The sequence below is a fragment of the Ovis aries genome, chromosome 5 (genome assembly GCF_016772045.2).
Source record: "Ovis aries strain OAR_USU_Benz2616 breed Rambouillet chromosome 5, ARS-UI_Ramb_v3.0, whole genome shotgun sequence".
Lineage (NCBI taxonomy): Eukaryota > Metazoa > Chordata > Mammalia > Artiodactyla > Bovidae > Ovis > Ovis aries.
Window position 1 is genome coordinate 9,227,314 of NC_056058.1, and position 18,958 is coordinate 9,246,271.

The following is an 18,958-nucleotide window of genomic DNA, read 5'->3' on the forward strand; positions in this document are numbered from 1 at the left end:
TTAAATCTATGTTATGAAAGATTACATGTAAAATCAGGAAAGTCACAATAATTTCTTTAATAAAGCACATCAAGACAGCAGGTTATTTATTCAGGAAAAATTATTGATTGAACAAATTCCAGGGCTATTAAAAACCTACCAAATAAACATTGAAAGATGAAGGACAGTGTTCTAGGGAAGACTAAAGCAAAATCCATATAGCAAATAATGGAAAAACTAGACCAAAATAAAAGTTTGTAATAACATAACTGCCAATTTCATCTTATTGCAATTGTAATGGGGATGATATTTACCCTGTTTGCTATCAATATGAGCATGGACATGCACCATCATCAAGTGAGCCTGGTGTTCCCAGATACTCCTGTCCATAGAGGTCAGAAAATGTGCAGTGAACAGAGTGTGAAAGTCATCTTGGACCCACTGCACAGCATTCAAGTTTTGACTGGTTCATCCTCAGTATCTGTCTTTCCTGACAACATACTTACTAATTCCCATCCTTGAAGGCAGCTGTGAGCTAGAAAGGACATTAGTAGTCATATCCCAGCTTAGAAGGGTTGACTTGATTGTATCTGGTTAATAATGCTTTTGTTCGAAAATTTCACAATTTGTATGAAAACAGAAAAGACCCCAAATAGCCAAAGAAGTCTTGAGAAATAAGAATGAAGCTGGAGGAATCAACCCTCCTGACTTCAGACTATACTCCAAAGCTACAGTCATCAAGACAGTATGTTGCTGGCACAAAAAACAGAAATATAGACCAATGGAATAAGATGGAGAGCCAAGAGATAAACCCATGCACCTATGGGTACCTTATTTTTGACACAGGAGGCAAGAATATACAGTGGGGCAAAGAAAGCCTCTTCAATAAGTGGTGCTGGGAAAACTGGACAGCTGTGTGCAAAAGAATGAAATTAGAACACTTCCTAACACCAGACACAAAGATTAACTCAAAATGGATTAAACACCTAAATGTAAAATCAGAAACTATAAAACCTGTAGAGGAACACATAGGCAGAACACTCAATGACATAAATCAGAGCAAGATCTTCTATGACCCACCTCCTAGTGTAATGGAAATAAAAACAAAAATAAAAAACTGGGACATAATTAAACTTAAAAGTTTTTGCACAGCAAAGGAATCTACAAACAAGGTGAAAAGACAACCCTGAGAATGGGAGAAAAATAATAGCAAATGAAACAACTGACAAAGAATTAATTTCCAAAATATACAAGCAGCTCATACAACTTAATATCAGAAAAACAAACAACCCAATCAAAAGGTAGGGTAAGACCTAAACAGATATTTCTCCAAAGAAGACATTTCTTTGTTAACCAAAGACATTTTTTGTTAACCAAAAATGGTTAACAAATTCATGGAAAGGTGCTCAGCATCACTTATTATTACAGAAGAGCAAATCAAAACTACAATGAGATACCACCTCACACCAGTCAGAATGGCCATATCAAAAAGTCTACAAACAATAAATGCTGGAAAAAGTGTGGAGAAAAGGAAACCCTCTTGCATTGCTGGTGGGGGTGTAAATTGATGTAGCCACTATGGATGATGGATGATACAGAGATTCCTTTAAAAACTAGGAATAAAACTAGCATATGACTCAGCAATTTCACTACTAGGCATATATCCTGAGGAAACCAAAACTGAAAAAAGACACATGTACCCCAATGTTCAGTGAAGCACTGTTTACAATAGACAGAACATGAAAGCAACCTAGATGTCCATAGACAGATGAATGGGTAAAGAGGCTGTGGTACATATATACAATGAAATACTACTCAACCATAAAAAAGAATGCATATGAGTCAGTTCTAATGAGGTGGATGAACCTAGAGCCTATTATACAGAGAGAATTAAGTCAGAAAGAGAAATATAAATATCATATACTGGTGCATATACATGGAATCTAGAAAGATGGTACTGATGAATTTATTTTCAGGGGAGCAATGGAGAAACAGACATAGAAGACAGACCTAAGGACATGGAGGGAGAGGAGGAGAAAGAGGTTGAGACCCATGGAGACAGTAACGTGGAAATTTATAATACCATATGTAAAACAGACAACCAATGGAAATTTGCCATATGACTCAAGCAACTCAAACCGGGGCTCTGTGACAATCTAGAAAGGTGGTATGGGGAGGGAGATGGTAGGGAGGCTTCAGAGGGTGGGGACATGAGTGTACCCATGGCTGATTCTTGTTGATGTATGACCAAAACCACACAAGATACTGTAAAGCAAATAGCTTTCAATTAAAAACTAAATTGGCAAAAAACAAAATTAAGAGAAAACTAATACCTTTGTTCTTCAGGCTCCTACTATGGGTAGGAGACCAACTGAATTCAGAGGAAATACAACTGTGACTTACACAGATATTTTCATTTTAAAAAATCTGCATTTGAAAGAAGCAACCTGGCGCTAATTTCTGTGTTAAAACCTCATGTAGTGTTATTGAGCTTGTTTTTCTTCATTCTTTTATCCCAATGAAAATGGATCCTCTTGCTCTAGTCTCCAAAGATGATTCAACATTCCCTTTACTGCTGAGAATATTCTTAGGGATTTAAAATGGTTGATACTTTTGCTTCCAACACAGCTGCCTCTCAAATTTAAGTGAATAGCTTCTCTCTTTTGTTTACTCTTCTCCAGGAATAAAACAGGTAACAAATTTTCAGGGAAAAAATATGGTAACAAAAGACACCACAATCAGAGTTTGAAGACATGATACCATTAAAAAAATTGCATTATGGTTTTTCAGAAAGAAGACATATACACACAGCATGCACATGTATATATTCTTAACAATGTAAGTGAATACAATGAATAAAATAGAGAGTTTGCAAAAGACATGAGTATATAATTAACAGAGTACCATGAAAATACCAAAATACATGAAAATTTCAACTACACTGGCAATCAAAGAAATCCAAATTTTTCTGAGATTAAATTTTTTATCCATTAAATTGGGGAAGTTGAAACCATGTGATAATGTATAATTTCAAGATTCCTAAGTCTCCTAATGTTTAAATGCAAGCCTTACAGAATCTTATAAATGTAAAAGTTGAATGTTTCTCTGCAAATTATCTAGACTGGTTCTTTACAAATTATATACTGTCATTCTGTTGAGGGAAAGAAAAAAATAAATAAATAAACCTGTGCTCCTTCAGAGACAGTGGCTCATAAGCTTGAAGTTTTGACCTTTTCGTATCCACAGATATGTCAGGCCAGTCCAGTTTATTTCTCTCACTTTTGTTCTTGTCTCCATATAACAAAGATTTGTGGTGACAGACTAATTACAGTTCAAGCAGGCATGATTTCTTGACTTTTGTCTGGTCATAGCAAGGACTCAAGACAATAGCCTAGTTACAGCTGAACTAGGCAGGATTTGTTAAGAAGACAGCAGACTGTGCATTCTCGGGGTTCTCCTCAAGGTTCTCCTCTCATCAACAGACTAGTTACACTGCAAGTAGGCTAGTTATAAATCAAGTAGGCAGGCTTAATTAAGGAGGCTGCAGACAGTGTACCCTCAAGGTTCTTGTTTCACTGACACAGTAGTTAAAGTTCTAGTAGGCTAGTTATAGCTCAAGCAGGCAGCAGGCATCAGATAGTACACTCTTAAGATGTGAGTGTACAGACAGACTCCATAGGAGATCCTTGATCCCTCTTGTCTTCCACTTTTATACTTTCTGTCTCCTCCTCCTCCAGTGTGATTGGTTCAGCCTTACTCAAAATAGTGCTTGTACCCACCACCAATCAGGGAAGGGAATGCAAATGGGCATATACTCAAAGCCAACCAAAGAATGGGATGTGCTCTGGGCATGTTTTCCTACCACAGGTTCTCACCCCTGTCCTCAGCCTCCTTTTTTACAGGCTTTTTCTCTTGTTTGCTATTTGCGTGAGTCTTCTAGCTGCCATCTTGGACTGCTTTTTCTATTCTATCTAATATATAATGAATACAACTTCCTAACATTTTTAAGTCCCTCTATCTTAGTCTTCTATTGATTTGATGCCCCAGAGGGATGGTATGGGGAGGGAGGAGGGAGGGGGGTTCAGGTTGGGGAACACGTGTACAGCTGTGGTGGATGCATGTTGATGTATGGCAAAACCAATACAATATTGTAAAGTAATTAACCTCCAATTTTAAATAAATAAATTTATATTTTAAGAATTTTAAGAGATAAATGGTGAAGTAGTACGTATAAGTCACTTAAGCCAACTGACAACAAAAACTTTTATATTAAAAGTGAAAAGCAAAAGGAGTATGTCAGCAAAAGTTTTAACTGAATATAGGAAGTTGATTCTATCCTCTAGCACCTGGGTAATGCAGTACCATTAAATAGAAGACTTGTAGAATTTATCACAATGTAATACATGGAAAATAGATGGGGAAACAGTGGAAACAGTGTCAGACTTTATTTGGGGGGGCTTCAAAATCACTGCAGATGGTGACTGCAGCCATGAAATTAAAAGATGCTTACTCCTTGGAAGAAAAGTTATGACCAACCTAGATAGCATATTCAAAAGCAGAGACATTACTTTGCCAACTAAGGTCCATCTAGTCAAGGCTATGGTTTTTCCAGTAGTCATGTATGGATGTGAGAGTTGGACTGTGAAGAAGGCTGAGCGCCGAAGAATTGATGCGTTTGAACTGTGGTGTTGGAGAAGACTCTTGAGAGTCCCTTGGACTGCAGGGAGATCCAACCAGTCCATTCTAAAGGAGATCAGTCCTGGGTGTTCTTTGGAAGGAATGATGCTAAAGCTGAAACTCCAGTATTTTGGCCACCTCATGCGAAGAGTTGACTCATTGGAAAAGACTTTGATGCTGGAAGGGATTAGGGGCAGGAGGAGAAGGGGATGACAGAGGATGAGGTGACTGGATGGCATCACTGACTCGATGGACATGAGTCTGAGTGAACTCCGGGAGATGGTGATGGACAGGGAGGCCTGGCGTGCGGCAATTCATGGGGTCACAAAGAGTCGGACATGACTGAGCGACTGAACTGAACTGAACTGAATATATATTTATATGTATATATATTTACTATATATATTGAGAGAGAATAAATATATATATTTACTTATTTAACTTATATGCAGAGTACATCATGAGAAACGCTGGGCTGGATGAAGCACAAGCTGGAATCAAGATTGCCAGGAGAAATATCAGTAACATCAGATATGCAGATGACACCACCCTTATGGCAAAAAGTGGAGAAGAACTAAAGAGCCTCTTGATGAAAGTGAAAGAGGAGAGTGAAAGAGTTGGCTTAAAGCTCAACATTCAGAAAACTAAGATCATGGCATCCAGTCCCATCACTTCATGGAAAACAGATGTGGGCTCCAAAATATCTGCAGGTGTTGATTGCGGCCATGAAATTAAAAGACGCTTACTCCTTGGAAGAAAAGTTATGAACAAGCTAGACAGTATATTAAAAAGCAGAGACATTACTTTGCCAACAAAAGTCCGGCTAGTCAAGGCTATGGTTTTTCCAGGAGTCGTGTATGGATGTAAGAGTTGGACTATAAAGAAAGCTGAGCACCAAAGAATTGATGCCATTGGACTGTGGTGCTGGAGAAGACTCTTGAGAGTCCCTTGGACTGCAAGGAGGTCCAACCACTCCATCCTAAAGGAGATCAGTCCTGGGTGTTCATTGGAGGGACTGATATTGAAGCTGAATCTCCAATACTTTGGCCACCTGATGCGAAGAGCTGACTCATTTGAAAAGACCCTGATGCTGGGAAAGATTGAGGGCAGGAGGAGAAGGGGTGAGAGGATGAGATGGTTGGATGACTTCACCAACACAATCGAATTAGGTTTGTGTGGACTCCAGCAGTTGGTGATGGACAGGAAGGCCTGGCGTGCTGCAGTTCATGGGGTCACAAAGAGTTGGACATGACTGAGTGACTGAACTGAATTCAACTACCCAAAGTTACAACTATGTAATGTCTATTCTATGGAAAATAACAAATGTTCTCCTTATGGTACTTTTGAGACCTTCGCTGAAGCATTATTGTATGGGCACAAAAAATAGAAAACAGAAAAATATAACTTCTTCATATTGGATGACCTAGATATATGCAACAGCAGCCAAAAAGAAAAGTGTGGATTTACATGCAATGACATTAAATAACTCCCTAAAAACTATCGCTGACTAAAGGAACTTCGAGGACAAAGTTTATAGCATAAAAAATTTCATTTTAAAACACAGAAATAGCTAAAATATGTACAAACATTTCATATATCAGACAAAAATAAGACTTAAAAAGGTGGAGAGAAGGAAGATAAGACAAAAAAAAAAAAAAAAACTTGTAAATACAGAGGACAAAGGCCAGGAAGGGGAAGTGGGTGCATTGGGTGAAAGGGATCAAGAAGTCATGCAGATATAACATGCAGTGAAGTGACAATAGTTAATAATACCATATTGCAAATTTTCTAACAAAGTAAACCTCTCTCTTTTTTTTAATGTTCCATTGTAAATCACTCTTATCTATGGGCAGTAATCACAGTGATGGGCTCTCGCTCTCTCTCTCTCTCCCTATTCCCCAGCTTAAGCAAAAGGGAAATTTATTATCTTACATATTGGGAAGTTCTGAGGCCAAGCAAGCTTCAGCACTGGGTGGTTTAGCTGGTCAACAGTGTCATCAAGGTCCATTTTTCTGCTCTGCCTTTCTGACTGGACTGGCGCCACCTTCATGCTGCTGGATGGAGCCTTTCCAGCACTGCATCCAGAAGTAGAAATGTCTAGAAAGGGAGGGGCTCTAAGTTTTTTCTTAGGAAGGCAGAATCTTACTAGAAGCCCCATGGATTTTTGTCCTCATTGCAAGAATGAGTCACCAGTCCATCCTAAAATCAATGTCTGACTGGGGATGAGGCACCATAATTGTTTATGGTCAAACAGAATGTACCTTAGAAATGGTGCAGGTGATGGTGGTGGTTGTGCATAACTAGAGATCTTGGACCTTGAAGGCTAAGAAAATAAATGTGAGGGACATCAAAGAACACCTGCTTGTGAGTTAACTTGCCTAATTTAGTTAAGCTCTGTTTTGTTACTGGGTTACCAAAAAGTAAATCTTAAATGTTCCCATCACAAGCAAAAAGATTTGTAACTATGTGTGGTGATGGATGTTAACTAGACTTATTTGGCAATACATATAAATATGAAACAATCATGTTCCACATTTGAAACTAGTATCATGTTGTGTGTCCATTATACCATAATTTTTTAAATGCTCACTAATAAATAATAAATACATTATTCTGCTCACTGGCAACCTGCTCCAGTACTCTTGCCTGGAAAATTCCACTGATGGAGGAGTATGGTAGGCTACAGTCCATGGGATTGCAAAGAATCGGACATGACTGAGCAACTTCACTGTGTTCACTGCTCACTCTGACCTAAGGGCCTCATAGGGATTAAAAGACCAGTAATGATTATCCCCAGGGACGGGGGAGCCTGGTGGGCTGCCATCGATGGGGTCGCACAGAGTCGGACACGACTGAGGCGACTTAGCAGCAGCAGCAGTGATTATTCATGTTGGGGAGATTTTCTTATACTTGGTATGACACCTTCTTATATCAAAAAATTGAAAACCACCTTCAATGAGCATTTCAGTACAAATACATGCAATTGGGCTTCCCTTGTGCTCAGCTGGTAAAGATTCGGTCTGCAATGCAGGACACCTGGGTTAAATCCCTGGGTTGGGAAGATCCCCTGGAGAAGGGAACAGCTACTCACTCTAGTATTCTGGCCTGGAGGATTCCATGGATTGTATAGTTCACAGGGTCACAAAAAGTCGGACACAACGGAGCAACTTTCACTTTCACCATGCAAATAGTTTAAAAATAGGACTGGGGTTTCTAAGAAGCTAATCATAAGAGAGATCAGGGAGAAGAAAGAATCCAGATCAGCATTTTCCCAAGTCAGCGCCTCCAGGGTGCAAGTTAAACTTAAAACAAGAAGCCTTTTCAATACACACAGACCAAGATCAGATGTCTTCCGTGGCTGGGCTTGCTGGTCTCTACATCACAAAAAATGCACGCATAAGGTTGCTGCAAAAGGTGTGCAGAATTATAACATGGGGGATAGACAAGTAAAACTGTCTGAGAACTCCCTATCCAGTCTGCGAATATTATCTCTTCTTCCTTTCTTCCTTGATATTTGACTTGCTTTCCCACTATCTTTATAAGGGAATAGACAGTAGAAATTTTAAGAATATTAGCACATGTATAGTAAGTTTCAAAGGAGAAAACTGGTGAAACTTCAGTTCAGTTCAGTTCAGTTCAGTCGCTCAGTCGTGTCCAACTCTTTGCGACCCCATGAATCATAGCACGCCAGGCCTCCCTGTCCATCACCAACTCCCGGAGTTCACTCAGATTCATGTCCGTCGAGTCAGTGATGCCATCCAGCCATCTCATCCTCTGTCGTCCCCTTCTCCTCCTGCCCCCAATCCCTCCCAGCATCAAAGTCTTTTCCAGTGAGTCAACTCTTCTCATGAGGTGGTCAAAGTACTGGAGCTTCAGCTTTAGCATCATTCCTTCCAAAGAAATCCCAGAGTTGATTTCCTTCAGAATGGACTGGCTGGATCTTCTTGCAGTCCAAGGGACTCTCAAGAGTCTTCTCCAACACCACAGTTCAAAAGCATCAATTCTTCGGCGCTCAGCTTTCTTCACAGTCCAACTCTCACATCCATACATGACTACTGGAAAAACCATAGCTTTTTTTTTTTTCTATTTTAAATTTTTATTTTTACCCACAGCAAACATTATCCCCAATGGTGAAAAATTGAAAGCATTTCCCCTAAAGTCAGGAACAAGACAAGGGTGCCCACTTTCACCACTACTATCCAACATAGTTCTGGAAGTTTTGGCCACAGCAATCAGAGCAGAAAAAGAAATAAAAGGAATCCAAATTGGAAAGGAAGAAGTAAAACTCTCACTGTTTGCAGATGACATGATCCTCTACATAGAAAACCATAGCCTTGAATAGACGGACCTTAGTCGGCAGAGTAATGTCTCTGCTTTTGAATATGCTATCTAGGTTGCTCATAACTTTTCTTCCAAGGAGTAAGCATCTTTTAATTTCATGGCTGCAGTCACCATCTGCAGTGATTTGGAGCCCCAAAAAATAAAGTCTGACACTGTTTCCCCATCTATCTGCCATGAAGTGATGGGACCAGATGCCATAATCTTCATTTTCTGAATGTTGAGCTTTAAGCCAACTTTTTCACTCTCCTCTTTCACTTTCATCAAAAGGGTTTTAGTTCCTCTTCGCTTTCTGCCATAAGGGTGGTGTCACATGCATATTGGGGACTTAAAGATTCCTCATTTTACCACAAGTATTAGTCCAGGTTCTCCTGAGAAACAGACATCACTAGAATGTGTATATAGAGGAAGAGAGAAAGGGATTTATTTAAGGGGTTGGCTCATGGGATTGTGGAGACTGGAAAGTTGAAAATCTGCGGGGCAGACAGGCAAGGATGACCTGATGCTGCTTCTCAAGTCCAAATGCAATCTGGAAGAAGAAATCCCTCTTCCTCGGTGAGGTCAATCTTTTTACTCTGTTTTCCAACTGCTTGAAAAAAGGATCACCTATATAACAGAGGATAATCTGCATTAGTCAAAGTCTATTGATTTAAGTGCTGTGTGTGTGCATGCGTGCTCAGTCTCTCAGTTGTGTCGGACTCTGGGACCCCATGGACTACAGCCCTCCAGGCTCCTCTGTCCATGGGACTTCCCATGCAAGCATATTCCAGCAAGTTGCCAATTCCTTCTTGAGGGGATCTTTCCAGCCCAGGGACTGAACCCACAACTCCTGCTTGGCAGGTGGATTCTTTACCACTAAGTGACCTGGGAAGCTCTGATTTAAATGTTAGTCTCATTAAAAAAAAAAAAAAAAAACCTTCACAGCAACATCTAGGCTAGTGTTTGACCAAACATCTGATACTGTGGCTGAGAAAAGCTGATAAAATAACTGTTTGTTTTGTTTTGTTTTTCACAAGAGTAGGAAACCATACTATTTGAAAATTCTAATGGGATAAGAAAAAGCAAGATCACATAGTCTATAGGCTTTATGTGGGATGAAATGATTTGAAGAAAACCAGTATTCTTGCCTGGAGAATTCCATGGACAGAGGAGCCTAGCAGGCTACAGCCCATGTGGAGGCAAAGAAGTGGACAAAACTGAGAGAGTAACACTTTCAACAGCAAATTGACGACAAAATTCTATCAAGTCACCTTAATTCTAATGTGTCTTTATTTTCTTCACTGTTTAGAATAATTCCTTTTGCCTAGTAAGTCATATTGTCCTCCTTGGATGTAAATTGTTTCCTGGTTTTTATGAGAATAGCCATATTTCTTATCTTCTGATAAGTGGAACATGACATTTCTTAATGCTGGATACATTTGGAGGAAATCCTGTAAAGACTCACAAATTAGAAGAGGTTTTCATGGGGTTCACTGGGTCATATGGATACGATGAAAGACTGTACCAAGTGGTATACATATTGCCTCTAAGAATAAATTCTATTTATTTGCACCCATAGTTATTTCCTTTTTATTTTTTTTAACTTTTTATTTTGTATTGTAGTAAAGCCAATTAACATTGTTGTGACAGTTTCAGGTGAACAGTGAAGGGACTCAGGCACTCTAGGGGCTCAGCCATACAGAAACATGTATCCATTCTCCCCTAAACTCCCTCCCATCCAGAATGCCACTTAACATTGAGCAGATTTCCGTGTACTCTGCAGTAGGTCCTTGTTGGTTATGCATTTTAAATATGGCCATGCATATGGGCCATGGCCCATCCCCAGCTCCCTAACAACCCCTTCCTTCCATCCTTCCCCCTGGAAACTATAAGTTCATCTCTATGTATATGAGATTTTCTGATTTGTAAGTTAGCTCATTTGTATCATTTCTGTTTATGTACCACATATAAGGGTTGTTTTCATAACCTTGATCAGTAACTCATTTTCTCAGACTGAACTGGGAGATCAAGGAAGAAGGCTGGGCCCTGATGCACAGGACCAGGAACTCACTTGAAAAGAACCAGGGAGGTCATTGGACTTCTCTAGTGGCTCAGATGGTAAAGAATGTACTTGCAATGCAGGAGATCCAACTCAGGTTTGATCAACCCAGGTTTGACCCCTGGGTTGGAAAGATCCCCTGGAGATAGTGAGAGGGTAACAGGCAGGAAGGCCAGGGGTCTCCAAATGGAGGAAATAGGCTTCAAGTGTCAGACGTTTTTTATCTCTCCCTCAAGCAGCAGGAAGAAACAAACTACAAGTGTCAGATTTTTTTCCTTCTCCATAAAAAATTAAAAGGAGGTTACTCTATGGAAATGTTTTTCTTAAGCTATGTTAATGAAACTATGCATTTGCTTTGGAATTTGCCTTTCTTTAAAATGGTTCCACCTAAGACTAACTTTTTTTCTTTTCCCAAACCTTGGGTTAATAATAGCTCAACAAACCAGTATTCATATCAATTGTTTTATGGTTGGGAGATGGCACATCTCGTGCCATCCTATCTCAAAAATGCATATTGTAGGAGAGGGGCTTGGTGAAACTCCTTCAGCCTTGAGGTGTCTCTCTTATCTGATTAATAGCTTTCTTTTTTTTTTTTTTTTTTTACTTTTTTTTACTTAACAATACTGTATTGGTTTTGCCATACATTGACATGAATCCGCCACGGGTGTATACGAGCTCCCAATCCTGTAACAGACATATAACAGCTTGCTAAAACTAGCGGGGGGGGGGGGGCAACTCTCCACCCCACTTCTGATGTCTATGTCAGAAGCTTTCTCTGCCCATTTTTATAATTTAATAAAACTCTGCTGTACAAAAGTTCTTGAGTGATCAAGCCTGGTCCTTGGTCCCAAAGTTAAATCTTCTTCTTTGGAGATCATGAATCTGACACCGTTACCATAAGCTATCAGTAGGAATGGCTACCCCCTCCAGTATTCTTGCCTGGAGAATTCCATGGACAGAGGAGCCTTTTGGGTTACAGTCCATGGGGTCACAAAGAGTCGGACATGATTGAGTGACTAACATTTTCCTTCAGTTTCATAGAAATCATTTGTGCTATACATGGAGAAGCCACTTAACCAGGGGATAGTGACTATACCTTAGTTATTCTGCCTTAGAAGTTGCCTTAGTTCTTACTTCTCACCTGTCCTCAACTCCCTGTCTCCTGATTCCAGGACTCCACAACCTACTGACATAATTGTGAGCTCGAGCTCAAATTTCAAGGCTGTTTCACTTCTACTATCCATGCTCATCTTGTGTCATGTATGTTAAACCTGAGGAGAGATCCTGGAAGAGAAATCTTCAGAGCAGATTGCTGCCATTGCCAGAGAACAAAGAACCTAGGTACACCAGTCTAAAGAACTTTCTCCTCTACAGTTTCATACTTCCATTGGGAGAGGGTGGAGTTTCTAAGATATCCTGCTGATATCAGCTGTCAGTCTATGTATGCTCTGTCCTTTACCTGTAGCATCTGAGGTTCTATGAGGACTGTGTCCATTGCTGACTGACTCTTCAGGGAGTCCCAAGAGTTGGAGGTGAAAGGCTGAGTTCTTGATTCTGAGTACAGTACAGGAGGATATGGGATGCCATTGAAGAAGAAGGATGCAGGGCCTGGAGCCACCTCCCCAGGAGGCAATGGTTGTGGGGACAGGAGGTGAAATTGTTTGTGACTCTACTATTTTTGTCTTCTTTCTGTTTATCTGTCTCAGGATTCTTGATGCTTATGCTTTTGCCATTGGAATCCACATCCTCAAACAAGAAACATAAGTCTGCTCACCCAGGCCCATTAAGGACATAAACTGTGAAGTATTTGCTGGGGTCTATGTCCTCTTACCAACAAAGGAAGAGGAAGGTAGGATTATCCTGAATGTATGGCTCAGTCACAGTTTTATGAATGTAAGAGAAGTTATTCCTCCCCATCCCAACATGCTCAGAAGTTCTTGTCTCTTCCTATTCCAACGGAGGGCATCCCAGGTGACTCACTGATAGACAATGTGCCTGCCAATGTAGGAGACACAGGTTTAATCCTTAGATAATGAAAAGCCCCTGGTAAAGGAAATGGCAACCCACTCCAGTGTTCTTGCCAGAAGAATCCCATGGAGTCTGGCGGGCTAAAGTCCACGGGGGTCACAAAGACTCAGACACAATTTAGTGACTAAATGACAACAACTTCTAATGGAAGTCACCCCATCCTTTCCTTCCCTTCCTCTACTACTATATCACCAGCTTGAAGCAGGCTTTGTTCATTCCTTGACTTTCTGACTACGTCTTCATCCCCACTGCTTCCTCCTTCACAGCTTGTGCTTGGTGGTGCCCTCCAAACCCTCCATGTGTCAACACTGATGCCTGCCACTGCATTCCAGGATTCAGTTCTGCATCTGAGGACAGCTTCACCAGCCCCTTGAAAAGTCGCCATGGTACAGAGCCTTGGGGTGGTGGAAATGCTCAGACAGATTTGGGGAGAAGCTGTGGTACATCTATAGCATTCAGCTCCGAGGACAGCACAGAAGCACTTTGTTGAGAATAAGAAAGGAGACAATTTAAGAAAGCATGAAGGAACTGAGCAGTCCCAGAGGAGCTGCAAATTTAATTGATACCAACAATGGAAAAAAATCCTTTCCTCCACATCATTGCTAACACTTGTTCTTTCTTGTCTTCTTTATAATAGTTATTCTAACGAGTGTGAGGTGATATCTGACTCTGGTTTTGATTTCCTTTTCGTTGATGATTGGTAATGTTGAACATCTTTTCATGTACCTGTTGGCCATTTGGTAGTCTTCTTTGGAAAAATGTCTATTCGGGTCATCTACTCATTTTTTACTCAATCACTTTGTTTGTTTATTTTGCCATTGATTTGTATGAGTTTTTTATATATTTTGGATATTAACCCCTTGTGTATGTATGACTTATAAATTATTCTCTGAAATTGTAGATTGTCTTTTTATTTTTTGATAGTTTTCTTTGCTGTACAGAGCTTTGTAATTTGATGGAGTTCCACCTCCCTATTTTGGCCACTGCTGCTAAGTCACTTATGTCGTGTCTGACTCTGTGCGACCCCATTGATGGGAACCCACCAGGCTCCCCTGTCCCTGGGATTCTATCCAGGCAAGAACACTGGAGTGGGTTGCCATGTCCTTCTCCAATGCAAGAAAGTGAAAAGTGAAAGTGAAGTCGCTCAGTCGTGCCCGACTCTAGCGACCCCATGGACTGCAGCCTACCAGGCTCCTCCATCCATGAGATTTTCCAGGCAAGCGTACTGGAGTGGGATGCCATTGCCTTCTCCTGTTGTGCTTGCATTTGCTGTCAAATCAAAAAAAAAAAACAAGTTATTGCCAAGACCAGTGTCAAGGAGCTTACACATTTTGATTTTTTTAATGAATTTTATGATTTCATGATAGTCTTGATTTGTAATTATCAAATTCAGGCTCAAAGAGATTGAGTGACTGGTCCAAAGTTATATAACTAATAAGGTGGTAGAAACAGACCATGCTTAAAGCCAAGGAGTTTTTATTCTTCAACAAAATAGAATCAAAAAGGAAATTATTAAACATAAATGTTAAGATGAAAACCTTTGCTATGGGCATTTTACCATAATTATTTTTTTAATGAGGGGGGAAAATTATATGATTTTTCATTGTGAAGTGCTCTTCATCTACTTAAAATAGTCTTTAATACTGGTAATAAAATAAATTATTCCTAGTATATTTGAAACAATGAGTTACAAAAAAAAAACCTACAATATTCTAGGATACTAGACTTCTGGGTGATTTTTTTTTTCTTTTTTTTTTTTTTTTTTTTTTACTTTTTCTCTATTTTCCAAGTATCCATGTACTATTTAAAGTTTGGGAGAAATTAAATTTTGTAAAAGAAAAAAAATGATGTTATGGTAACTGCACAGCCCTTACATGACCCTGGAGGTATTCTAAAGATTCCTTTGTGCACTTAGATAAAGTGTGTGTCTGTGTCTTACAGAGATATGCACACTCTTGAACATGGAAAGGAAATCTGGCTGCTGCTGTAACTTTATTCCAGCTCCTTCCTTGGACTACACTTGTCAGGTTGAGGAATCTCCCATCCTCATGTCTTCCCCTTCCAGCACTCATTCCCATATGCCCCCACTCACTCCTCCCTATCCCTCAGCCTTTAATATGGGTCTCCAGCTATTGCCATCATCTGAGAGGAGGAAGTCTCAGTGCTCAGATGGAGGCCGAACAGAAATTCCTCAGCTGTGCATCCCTCCCCCTTCCATTCATATTCTTATGTTAATACTACCCACAACCTGGACCTGGGGCCTTAGAAGGGGACATCCAGAGTCTGGATAAGAAATTCTGACCTGGGGAAGACCAATTGTCTTTCCTGACTGATCATGACCCTGTGAGTCCTTCCAGGCTCTAAAAGTCTTTAGTCTCCTGACTGCAAGGAGCTCAAACATATACGAGGGCCAAACATCCTATTCCTGCATTTTTACTCAGTTGTTGTTGTTCTTAGCATTGGTGTCTAACACTTGCTCTATGGTTTCCTGACCTATTTCAAGGAGACCTGGGTCATGGGCACCTTTTTTCTTATGTTTAGGAACAGGAAGAGGTACGATGCCAGAAAATACTCTCAACGACTCAGCTATGAGCAGCTTCCTGCTGCTTCCTCATTTCCCATGCATAGCAGGCTCTGATAAAATGGGATTTCTCCAGGAGCAGAGAGAGCAAGACTCCCCCAGAGACTTCCTCAAGCATCTTGAGAAGTCTTAACATTGAGAGCTGGGGAAGTGCCTGATGAGGATTGCAGGGTATTCTAGGGATTATATAGCTAAAGGGGAGATGGAGAAGAGCAATGTGTAGGAGCCTGACCACCTAGATCTAACCTCAGTGCAAATGATTGATATTACTCTGGATAATCCCCCAGCCATTACTTCCCTCCATTTCCTCAGCATCATGGAAAGCCTTCAATGTCACTGTTACTCACACTTAGGACTGGCTGGAGCTCACATGCACATCGCTGATGATGCAAACAGTACCAAGAGGATGGTCTGGAACAGAATCATTGCCTCTGTCTACCCTGAAAGGCCTACACTGGGGATGCAGACTTCCTTCCAGCCCCCACATGGGTGTCTGAATTGAGGTACACTCAGATACAGCCAGAGAGCAGAGATGAGCAGAATAGTAAGCCATCTTTCTGGAGCAGCTGGTTCTAGCTCAGCCTAACTCTTAAGAGAGCTACTGAGGAGCTGAGTCAGTTTAGTCCTTGTGTCAGGATAAAGATGGAGGCCAGAGTCATGTGAATTCGCAATGGAATTCACACCTTTGTGAGGTGACCTTTCGTTCTGCTGTGTTCCAGACATCAACAAGTGTGGACCGTCATGGAAACTGTCCTGTGGAATTTGTATAGACTGCCAGAACTTAAACAAGAGCTACCATCAATGCAAAGGAAACAAATCTCTGTCTCAAGAAGTATTTGAGAATAAGTGTACTAACAGATGTTCTGGTAAGAAGGAACCCATTCTTTCATTTCCTCTTTCACAAGATTTGGCCACTTACTCCAAGCCAGAGAGGTCTGTTCTCAGCATCTACTGGTATCCCCTCTCTCTCCAAACCCCAATGGTCAGAACCTCTCACAGAGTATCATTTCTGCAATTATGGAATGCCCCCTTGACACTTGGCCTCTTATTTTCTTAAAACAAACAGTGGGGTGGTATTAAAGACATTTCAGGAGTTGACCTCCAGTGCAATGAGTCCTAGGGCACTATCTGTGTTCTTCATCATTAATTGCCAAGATGAGACCATCCTGCACTGGATCCTACATAGGTTTTACAAGTCAGGGGTCCTTTCAGGCTCTGCTGGGATGATAGACCCAAGAACTCTGTCTAGAATTGGAAGGGGAATGTTCAAGGTGGTCCCATGTTCCCCAGCCAGCCGTGTCCCTGGACAGCAACCACATCTGGCCCCTGGTCCAGTTCCCTGGCCACTTAGCCTTTGTTTATTTCTCCTTGCAAGGATTCACCATGACCCTGACCAATAATTTCCATTCACAGGCCTATGGGAAACTCAAATGACCTGGGAGGATGTTATGTCAGAATGGGTAGGTTGACATGAACCACACCACACATACTCAAAGTGGCTCCCATCTGGAGCAGATGGAAAGAGAGAGTGTCACTGGGCTTCATTACCCTAGACCAACTCTCTACTTAGGAATTCAACAAAGACCCAGACCGCTTGAGCCTTGTGCATAAGGAGCCCACAAGTTTGAATCCCTAGTTGGATGCTCAGGGCTAAGAAGATAGAAGCACCATCCACTCCTCATCCATCACCACCTTCTCCCTAGTTTGGCCACCCAGCCCTCACACAAAGCTGGCCTCACTCAGATGATGAATCTTACCACTTCATTTCCATTCAAAAAAAATCCCTGTAGTATAAGTTTTGGTTTGAATAGCTGTTGAATAAAGTTCTTTGGGGCACATAATAGTGTTTAAAATTGTTTAGTGATGTAGTAGTTCTATTTTCAGCTTTTTGAGGAAACACAAAACTAGTTTTCCAAAGTGGCTATTTCTCCATTTTATATTTTCAACAGAAATGCACGAGGGTTTCAATTTCCTCATCCTCAACAACACTTGTTACTTCCATTTTGCTTTCTTTTCCTTGTAGCCATTCTAGTGTGTATCAGGTGCTATCTCATGGTTTCATCTACATTTCCCTGTAACCAAAGATGTCAAAACACCTTTTCATGTCATTGATGAATTTGTCTATTTTTATTGGAGGAATATCTACTCAACTATTTTTTCTTTCTTTTCAAATTCAGTTATTTGGCATTTGGTTTTTAAGCTGTAGGAGATCTTTGTATATTCTAATAGTAGATCCTATCAGATACATCTTAACAAATATGTTCTGTGGATTGCCTTTTCACTTTTTTGTGATCTTTTCACTTTAATGAATAGATGTTTCCATTTTGATGGTCTATTGGGACTTTTGCTGCTCTGCAAATTTTTTCATATCTAATAATCCATTTCCTAATCCAAGGTCGTGAAGAGTTACCCCTGTGTTTTTGTCCTACTTGTTCTAGTTTTAACTTTTAAGTGTAGATCTTCAACCTACTTTGAGTTAATTTTTTAAACATTTATTGTGTGAAGTAGGTCACTGAACTCCTTCATTTGCTTATGAAAAGCCAGATGTTTCAGTATCATTGCTGAACAGATTTTTCTTTGGCCATTGAAGGGTCTTGTTACTGCTTCTTGAAGATCAACTGACCATAGATGAATGAATTTATTACTGGATCCTCAATTCTGTTTTACTGGTCTGTATTCAAATGGCAATTTCACACTGTTTTGAACACCGTGGGTTGGCAGTAAGTTTTGAAATGAGGAATTATAACTCCTCCAAATTTGTTTTTCATTTTTAAGACTGCTTTGTTTTTCCAGGCTACTTGTAATCCTTTATAGATTATAGGATGAACTTTCCATTTCTAACAAAAAATTAATTAAATGATGTCAGAATTTTGGTACAGATTGTATTGAATCTATAGATTATTTCAGGGACTTTTGAGATATATGATTGTTCCAATCCATAAATATAGGATGTCTTATGACTTATTCAGAGTTTCTAATTTCTTTTTACAGTCTTTTGTAGTTTTCAATATACAAATATTGAGTTTCCTTGAATAAAAATTTTCCTTGTATTTTGTTGACTATGTGTGTATCTATGTTCATAATAGATATTGGCTTTCTATTGAGATTTCTGTGATATATTATCTTGTTTTGTTCTTTGGTAATGATGGTCTCATAGAATTATTTAGGTAGTGCTCTTTCTCTGCTGTTCTGTGGAAGAGTTTACAAAGAATTAGTGTTAATTCTTTCATGCATGGCTGGGAAAATTCACTGTAGAAGCCAGCTGTCCTGGTCTTTTCATTTTGGAGAGATTTGGATACTGATTCAATGTACTTACC

General features: G+C 40.1%; 1 long non-coding RNA gene across 1 annotated transcript; it reads left to right on the forward strand.

The window, feature by feature from the left end:
- The first annotated feature begins 9,352 nt into the window (after positions 1-9,352).
- LOC121819591 (uncharacterized) lies at positions 9,353-13,960 on the forward strand. Its single transcript, XR_006059829.1, has 4 exons — positions 9,353-9,549; positions 12,205-12,373; positions 12,739-12,881; positions 13,327-13,960. It is a non-coding gene; the product is annotated as an uncharacterized LOC121819591 (long non-coding RNA).
- Positions 13,961-18,958: the final 4,998 nt, after the last annotated feature.